Raw genomic sequence first — 7,622 nt, forward strand, 5'->3', positions numbered from 1 at the left:
AAGGAGAGCAGTAACCCAAATATTGCTTGTTTTGCAATTACCCCAAATCCCTACAAGAGAAGGAGATGTGAGGAAAGGAGGACAACTAAGTAGAAAGCAACAGAATAATGTCTTCTATCATTGGAGTCTTGCCTCCTAGTAGCCTGGATGTGTAGCATGATTTACAGAGAAGTGGCAGAGATCCATTAGCAATGAAACAACATACCCTCCTTCCAGGAAGTGATTTATGTATATAATAAGCTCTCTGGCTTTCATTCCCTCCTTCCCTTCATCTCACTTCCTTAGTCTTGACAGAAGCAGTAAGAAAAGACACAGCAAAGGGGAAGTATCTGCCAAGCAAATGATCCTAGGTAGGTGGGAATGCAACTAAACCAGGAACCTGCCGTAATGCAACTTTGCTTTGGCTGCTTTGCACTTAACACTTTCCCTGTACAGTAGTTACTACTAATAGTGAGTAAAAATAATCACAGATCATGTATTCACGAGGCCAGATTGAAGTGTTGTTAAAAGCAGCTAAACTTAAAATATTTTGGGAGCTTGAACTCCTGTAGTTTGGCTTATTTTAACCAGACCAAATACATAATACCATAATATCTTTTATATTTGATTCCGTTGATATTAACACTGGCTTGTGCAGCATGAGTGTATAAACACTGATAGACATATGTTCATTCATTGGGAACAGTTTTGGTGATATCACATGATAATGATTGACACATGCGGTGAAATATATCCTTCTCTTTTGTTTTCAATTTAAAACATTTATAAATGGCTAAAGCTACAACAGGAATACCAATGATTAAACAGCAAATAGCCACATCATGACAGGGCCAGCAGGGAAAATTGAGAGCAGCAGATGAGTGAGAAGGTTAGAGGACAGGAGGAGGAGCCTTGAAGGAGAATGGGAGAAGAAAGGAGGGAGTGCATAAAGAAGTGGCAAGTGAGGACCAAGCAGACGAATTCTGCTGACTAATCTGCTTTCAAACAGCTGGGTAGGGAAACTCACAGCAGTCCTTAACATACGGTATCACTGAGCAATTAATCTACAGAGGGTAAGTATGGGAGGGACAACAGAGAGAGGGAAAAAGAGCTGGCAGAAGGGGTCAAGAAAGTAAGAAATCAGCAAAAAAAAGGTTTGAGGAAGAAAGAAAGCTGCTTACAGTAACACCCATTAATTTCCCCAAAGACAGGTGTTGGGGATATTAATCCAAATAAGAGAGCTAAGCTTTGCCTGCTTTTCTGCTTCAGCTTTAGCCAAAGCTCTGCATATCCCATAAAGCCAAAGATGCTTTCACTTCAACCGAGGGAGAGCTGCTATTTAATGGCCAAGCTAGAAAGGAGAAACCCAGCCGGCTGTTTACCACAAAATACTAGCCTCCAACCTAGTTCTAAATGTAATCCAAATGTAACCTCACTGCTCTATGTTCTTACATATGTATACATAGAGACACTAACTATGGCCATGAAAAGGATTTACATATACATTTATTTTAGCTTGCAGTTTGGCCAAATACTGTAGTTAAAATCCCATAGCTGTGATCAGTCGTAAAAATAAGAAGTATATGAGGGGGAAGAGACAGGGATCGGATTTAAAGTACCATTACACGATTCACCAGCAGGAGCTTTACAATACTTCTGAGCCTTTACACTACAGCTGTCCCACCCTCTATTGAGCCAAATCAGACACTTGGGGCAGTTAGCATGGAAGAATGGGCTTAAATGGTTTTATAGAGTTTGCATTCAGGAAGAATACATTTAGAGGCTTTGCCTCATCAGCTCTTTGAAAAGAACAAGGTTAGACTGAAGCAATACTGGTTTAGGTAATTGTTGCCTGCAACGTGGTAGCAGCACAGAGAGCTTTGTGTGTGTGTGTGTGTGTGTGTGTGTGTGTGTGTGTGTGTGTGTGTGTGTGTGTGTGTGTGTGTGTGTGTGTGTGTGTGTGTACCTTGTGCATAATTAACAGCTAATCAGCTTCCTCTCAGTACTTCGCTTAAGTTATGATGAGCTATCAATTTGACATTTGTCTTTGATTGGACACATGCTTTGGTTGTCACAGCCACTTAAACAGCTTGTCAAGCCTGTTAACTTTACCACCACAACTCCAAATAAAAACAAAAATGAATCTTACACATTAAAGTGAGTATATTACGGCTTATTGTCTGTCTTAAGTAATGACTCACTGAATTAGTTTGAGTAGAGGATCCACATAATAGAGTAGCAGAGAAATCAAAGTGTGAATTGTAGTTCACGGAGACTGTTACAGTATAAAAATAAACATAAAACATTTCTCTGTATTCTTGCAAAAGCCAAAAATCACTGCTGACTAAAAGCCTATGCTTAGGTTTCTTTGGGATACAGGTAAATATGAGCGTGCTTGCTCGGAGACATTTGTGCAGCTGTCTCTCTTATGCTTGTATGCAGAAGTTTATGCATATTATTTCTACATTTGGGATTCCCAAAAGGAAAGAAAATCCACTTGCTTGACGCACAAAACTCGTTGAGATTTGAAGTCGTTTTAGTCAGCTCCACTGTCAGCCTGTCATAGCTGTATCCCTTTATGATAAAGGTACATAAAAACCATGCCATATTTTCTCAAACACAAAAGGGATAAGTCATTCCTCCCTGACCATGATGCAAAACTGCATTGCACTATCTACATGTATTCATTTCAACCTCTGACTCTGGCCTAAGTGGGTATTAGCATGCTCATGGAGCGCAACAGCAGGCAAACGTGAGTGCAACAGAATAAGTTTAACAAATGAATCAGGCTAATCAACACCTTGGAAAGGTCACTAGACATCGTAGGGCGGAGTGACACTTTTAAAGACAGCAATCATTCACACTAAAATGTACAACTGCGAGCAAGAGTGGCCAAATAACCAAAAAAACTAAAGTCAATTAAAAAGAAAAACGTATCTTTTACCATGGTGGTATCTAGTCAAGCATATGGATTAACTTTGGTTTCTATATTTCCTTCCTTATGAGACTTCTGCCACCACCACAATATAGAGGAAGTAAATGGGGCAGGTCAGTTGCAGTACTAATGTCAAAGTCCGATAATTATTATAATGAAATATTGTGAATACTATTTTTGGCAACCAGACCCAGTAATAATCAATTAGTTGAACTTAGTATAAAATAACAATCCTTACTAATCAGGGTATATGCAGGAATCCTGAAGTCAAATTTAATACCTTTTAAGACCTTTTTTAAGACCCTTTCCATGCATTTTAAGACCTCATCGCAACTTTGAGTTCTAACCGGTTACATTGGCAACACACTTTACCTCACATTTACTATATTGATTGTAAGATAGCAAAACTAAACAGAGTGCAGACAGACTACTGAAGCCTCCTCTCCACGTGAACTTCAACCTCTCTGTGAAGGTCAGGTTTAATGCAGTATGCTGCTTTTTTGCTTCTGTAGACTCTGTGCTCTTTCATTCCAGTAAAACTGCTCAGAAACCATTAGAAACCAGTATTTGACCAATAAACAAAACAATTGACACAAATTTGAACTATGAAATATGTTAAACTTTGGTGAGCTTCAGCGGGGTAATGCCATATCGGAGCTCCCTCCCACACTGTCCGGGGCTAAGCCCTGGCACATAGGACGATGCTCTGACGTCATCACCCTCACACATTTGTCATATGTTTACAAAAAAGGATATATATGTTATGACTTTTCTCGTTCTTAATATAGACTATATTAGGGTCGATATGTGTTGACTTTACTTTAAAATAGCAGATCTCTGTGACCGGATATAGTTTGGCTTAGACCCTGGCCCCACGAGGACGCATACGGTAAAACGNTTATCAGAAAATGATCATATAGGGCACACACGGAGCCGTTGGACCCCCAGAGCGTTGCGTATGCCGGTCTACCCACCTTGGGACCCACCCCCCCACAGAGCGGAGCAAGGCAACGAAACTTAAAATAATAAGCAGCATTTTACGGCGCGCTATGCATGGGGCCGCCTTGGGGGGTTTCCCGACATGTCGTTTCAGTAAATTAAAGGGGGTTTCATGTTGTCGTTGCTGTGGACCTTCTTAATACCTTGGAAAATGCCGTAAAATGCCGTTTAATACTTTTTAATAGCCTTAATTTTCGCTAAATTGATTTATCAACTTTTAATACTTTTTAAGACCCTGCGGACACCCTGCTAATTCAATCGTCAGTAAAAAGTGTGGGCACAAGAAAATCTGCTTTGTATTGCCCTGTCCTCTAATAATAGTGAAGCCAATATTTATTGAGTTAATAATTTCACTAGGAGAAAGCACCCTTTTGTAACCACATGTCTTTAAATGCCTGTTTGTATAGACAGAAATAAAAAACAAGTAGGCTGGTGAAAATTGGTTAAAATAGTAAAAGAGACTCTTCATCAAAAGATGATTTATTACTAGAGATGAAAAGCTATTGTGCCCAAATAAAGGACACATTTTTGATCCAATACATTTCAAAAAGTCCTAAATTAGGTAGGTTTTATGAATGCAGATGATGCAGCTGCTTGATCAGAGCATGTAGCTTTGACTGTGTATGATACAGAGTCTTCAGTTCATTGCCTTTCTTCAGCAGTAAGGTGGTGATTGAGGTGATGTTACATCTGCATGGTTTGTCTTTGACAGCCCCTAGTGTCTTCAAACAGCCAGTACAACAAATGTTAGAGGAAAGAGAGCCGTAAATGAGGGGGAAGACTGAAAAGGGCACGCAGTTATCTCACTATTGTGCAGGAATGCTAGAACTGAGAAGTTTTACACTCACAGTAACCAGGTCATAGCAGCAGTCTGATGAGTTTTTGAGGAGGTGGACAACTTATGTGGACTAGAATTTGTTAAAGTGCACTGACCAAAGTAGGCAGAGAAACAATCAATACAATCACATGAAACAGAATGCTGAACCACACAGAACTGCTCTTATGAAAACACTAAAGGTTTTTCTATTTACAGCCTCACTACTCTGACACAGAAACATTTGCAACGCTTTATTTACTGTGAGCGTATGATTCATTTGAACTAAAGCATCTGTTTGCAGAGGCACGACGGGCAATAAGGTAATCTTAATGTTGTATTCCAGTGCGTAGTTCAGAGGCGCCTCAGTTAATGAGACTCAGTCAGTCTGGTTTGAAGTCTGAATTTCAATCCACCACCCACTGATATATTAAAACTGCATCACTGGGGAAGAGCTCAGTCAGTGGAAAACAATGTGTCATTTTCTTCCTTATGAAATAATATAGACATAAGAGGAAAATGTTACCTTTTATCATTGTCATCTTGTCATTAGATAATTTAATGTTGAGTTAATTTATCAAGTGTCTTATCAAGTACTCTACCAGAAACCTGTGACTATGCTTCATTTGCCAACGTCTTGTCCAATTCCCCGTACTTCCAAGCAACACTTCAGTCTGAATTCGCTTAAGAGAGAAATGAGGAAGTGCATCAGGAGTATAGAAACATCACTTGTATTGTCAGAGCCAGCCTGACACTAAGTGTTTTCCTTGACCTGTCCTTGCAAACCCATAGTGGTAATTACTTTATCTACTGTATGTGCTGATGTCTATTCAAGAAGGCTGTACTATAATTACTTTAAGTAGCCTTTATTAGAGATAATGGACCCAGCTGCCAAATTAGGCTTTTTCTATCTACACTAAACCTGAGAAAAGACATGATCAAAAACAAGTCTTTTTACACATGTTGTAAATACTGATGAGTTAAATTGGGATTTCTCATAAGGAGATAGATATATACTACATGGAGCACAAAGCTATTTGTCTGGAAAAAGTAGAGAAGCGATAACTTTTGTCTTAAAGGTCCCATGACATGGCCATTTCTACTGATCATAATTCCATTGTTGAGGTCTACTAGAATAGATTTAAATTGTTCAATGTTCCAAAATCACATTGGTTTTCTCATACAGCATCTCTGTATAGTATGTGTATTCACTCTCTGTCCTACACGCCTTGTTGGAGCTCCTATGAGCCCAGTGTGCTCTGATTGGTCAGCTCGCCCACTCTGTTCTGATGAGTCAACCATCGTTACAGCGGAACATCAGTGTTTATGTTACAATGGCGTTTGTTAGCAACCAGAAAATGACACCAGTAATATGGAGCTATTTCAGGGTCATAAGTTTTGATCATTCAAAAAAATGCAATTTATTTGAAAGTTCAAGTTTTTATCCTGAACTTTCAAAAATACTACTATGATGTATTCAAAATAAAAATAAGTATTTTAAATCATTTTTCAGGTTGAATATTATTTTTGATTCAGTTCAGCAATTTTTTTTAATAAAATATTTATTTTCAGATTTCATTTTTATATATATTTTGATATTTGAATCCTTATTTTTTTCAGTTACATTTTNAATACTATGATGTATTCAAAATAAAAATAAGTATTTTAAATCATTTTTCAGGTTGAATATTATTTTTGATTCAGTTCAGCAATTTTTTGGAATAAAATATTTATTTTCAGATTTCACTTTTAAACATATTTCAATATTTGAATCCTTGTTTTTTTCAGTTGCAGATTTTTCGTTTTCAGATTCAAAACAATTATTTTTTCAGTTTCAAATCTTGTTTTTTCAGGTTTCACATTCCTTTTCACCTTCAGATCGTTTTTCACTTTCAGACGTTTTTTTTTCGCTTTCAGATCTTTTTTTTTCGCTTTCAGACTTTTGGCCCTGATGTTGCGTGGGGGGGCGGGGCTTAGCAAAGAGTAGTTTGGCATCCTGAGTGGCAGGCCTCCCTCTGTCATGTTGCCTTCAAGGATGTTAGGTAGCGCGAGAAATATAACTCAATACTTTCTATACACAATACTCCCGTGATTGGTGGTAAACTGATACCAGCGTCGAAGTTCCGTTAAGAAAGTACTGGAGCTATCAGCCATTGGAGTGTTGCTTGTGGAAGACATTCTCAAGCAACCGTTTCGTTTCTCATGCACTGATTCGCTAGCTGAACAGCCAATCAGAGTGATTTCTTTTTCCGACTGCCTGTGGCCGACGCCGTTCCATATTACAACTGCAACTTGGTTATTACAACCTCTCAAATCAGTAATTAGAACTTGACGAATCTGCTCTGTGGCAGTATAAATCGACGAATCTGCGGTCTTGACTTTTGCTACACTTCTTGCGATAAATGTGTGCAAAAGTAATTTTCACTTGTAGATGTGGGGAGGGAGGGGGGTCGGAGCGAAGGGGCGGAGCTATCAGAACGACGAGGCTCGACTGCGGGGCTAACGGTTCGTTGTTGCTACCAGTCCGCTGACATGGCGCGTCAATCAACGGTAAGTTTTGCCCATTACTTGCCCAGTATTACTTTGAATATTATTATTGTGATGGAGGATTAAATCCGCTTTGAAGACCACCGTTTTATATCGTGCAGTTTAGTGGCAAAATAACGTCAGTTAGCCAGCTAACGCTAGCTTTGTTGAGTTTAGGGGTGCAACAACTAATCGACTTAATCGATTAAAATCGATTACCAAATTAGTTGGCAACTAATTCAGTCGTCGATTCGTTGGTGACGTCATCACATGTGTTCTACACCCCGTTAAGCTCCAACGTTATCGCTCTTTTTTATCGGTACAGGAGACATTTAAAACATATGTCATGTATTATTGCTACATAAACAT

Source organism: Notothenia coriiceps, unplaced genomic scaffold (assembly GCF_000735185.1).
Source record: "Notothenia coriiceps isolate Sejong01 unplaced genomic scaffold, NC01 NC01_scaffold00004102, whole genome shotgun sequence".
In the NCBI taxonomy this organism is placed as follows: Eukaryota; Metazoa; Chordata; class Actinopteri; order Perciformes; family Nototheniidae; genus Notothenia; species Notothenia coriiceps.